The sequence below is a fragment of the Capricornis sumatraensis genome, chromosome 10 (genome assembly GCF_032405125.1).
Source record: "Capricornis sumatraensis isolate serow.1 chromosome 10, serow.2, whole genome shotgun sequence".
NCBI classification, from domain to species: domain Eukaryota; kingdom Metazoa; phylum Chordata; class Mammalia; order Artiodactyla; family Bovidae; genus Capricornis; species Capricornis sumatraensis.
Genome location: NC_091078.1, coordinates 51,428,458 through 51,430,514, shown reverse-complemented (window position 1 = coordinate 51,430,514; position 2,057 = coordinate 51,428,458). Strand labels below are relative to the sequence as shown.

Genomic DNA, 2,057 nt, shown 5'->3' with positions numbered 1-2,057 from the left:
CTGGTGGGCTACAGTCCATGGGGTGGCAAAGAGTCGACACGACTTAGTGACTTCACTTTCACTTTCACTTTCACCTTTCCCATTTGGTAACCATGAATTTATTTTCTATGTCTGTGAGTCTCTTTCAGTTTTGTAACTAAGTTCATTTGTATATATATTTTAAAGATTCTTCTTATAACTTATATGGTTTTGTCTTTCTCTTTCTGACTTACCTCACTTAGTATGATCATCTCTAGGCCCATCCCTGTTGTTGCAAATGGCATGATTTCATTATTATTTATGGCTGAGTAGTATAGTGTGATCCTTTTCCCTAACCACTCAAAGTAGCTGCCAAGGCACCAGCCATTATGTCTGTATCTCAGGCAGGAGAGGGTATTCACCAACTGAATGATCCCCCTTTAAAGACTTTCTCAGAAAATGCTTTCTAGAGACTTCTGCTTGCATCTCATTGCTTAATGGAGGGGGCTAAAACTGGCTTTCTACCTGAGCATATTGTCACCCCAAACAGAATTGGGGTCCTATTAGTAGGGAAGGATGGGGGCAATTTTCTGTCTCTTCCACAGATTCTTATGCTCTAACATGCCAATATCATGATGTGCAGTCCTCAGAGGGAAATGTGATGTTTGGAAATAGTATAACATTGGAAATTCAGGCTGAGTCTGAATTTGGAGGACAGTTCATCCTGGTTTCGAATTATACCATTTATACCATTGGTACATTTATACCAATGAATGGCACTTAAATAAAATGAAATGCAGCATACCCAGACTCACAAAGTGGAGAAAATGAGTCATCATTTCTAGTTCTGATTTAAAGAACCCTATAATTCATTGATTCATCCATCCCTTTATGTACATTATTAAAGTATATGAATTTATTTTGGGCAGAGATTCACTTCCCTCCCTGTCCACCCCCTGTTCCAGTTTTACTGAGATACAATTGACATATAACATTATGTAAGTTTAATGTGTACAGTGTGCTGCTTTAATGCACATGTATATTGAGAAATGATCACCTCACCTATTACTTTTTGGTGTGTTGAGAACACTTAAGATCTACTTTCTAAAACTATGGTGTGCCTCCGGAATTTGTGTACCATCCTTGCGCAGGGGCCGTGCTGCCTTCTCCGCGTTGGTCTAGCTTTAGTACACGTGGCGCTGAAGCAAGCGCTTTCTAGTGTTCCCTGGGAATCAGTCATGTACCAAGTACCATGTTAGTTTCTGACGAAACTTGGTGGGCTCACATTCTAATGAGGGAAGGGGGCCAAGGGGAGAGGCAGGTAAATGATTAATTATAGCAGAAGTCAAACATTTCATGACTCACTGTTGGTAAAGCCACACACCATCTGTTGTTGGTGAGAACTGAAATTAGGGGAGGACATTTGGCAAGATTTATCAAAATTGTGGGGCTTCCCCTGGTGGCTCAATGGTAAAGAGTGTGCCTGACAATGCAGGAGACTTAGGTTTGATCCCTGGGTAGGGAAGATCCCCTGGGGAAGAGAACGGCAACCCACTGCAGAATTCTTGCCTGGAGAATCCCATGGACAGAGGAGCCTGGCGGACTACAGTTCATGGGGTCACAAAGAATTGGACCCGACTGAATGAACAGCAAAAACAATCAAAATTGCAAATGTACATACCTGTGCACCCAGTGATTACGCTTCAAGGAGTCTCTCTGAAGGAAATAATGGTAGAAAATATCATAAGCAGGAGGTTAGCTATTGTGGCATTATTTGTAAAACAAAAGATTGGAGGCAACCATGATGTTCCTAGATTATGGCCCCTCCATGTAATGAAATGCCACAGAACTCTCTACAAGAATGAAGCTTGAAACCAAAAAATCTCCAGAATAAAGTATAAATGCAGACCAGTGTGAAAAGATTTGTGTAAAAGGGGGGGAAGAAAATGACATAGTTAAGTGTATAGACATAGAATATCTCAGGAAGGATACTGAAAGCATTGTTGTTAGTTGCCTCTATGGAGAACTAGGTGTCTATAGGGTTAGGGTTTTATATTCTTTTACCTTTCAAATAACCAATGGTGTGAACATATTACTTT

The 2,057-nt window shown here is 40.6% G+C and overlaps 1 non-coding gene across 1 annotated transcript; it reads right to left on the bottom strand.

The window, feature by feature from the left end:
* Nucleotides 1–1,064: 1,064 nt before the first annotated feature.
* Nucleotides 1,065–1,167, bottom strand: LOC138088078 (U6 spliceosomal RNA). The gene has a single exon (XR_011145664.1). It is a non-coding gene; the product is annotated as a U6 spliceosomal RNA (small nuclear RNA).
* Between the last annotated feature and the right edge of the window lie 890 nt (nt 1,168–2,057).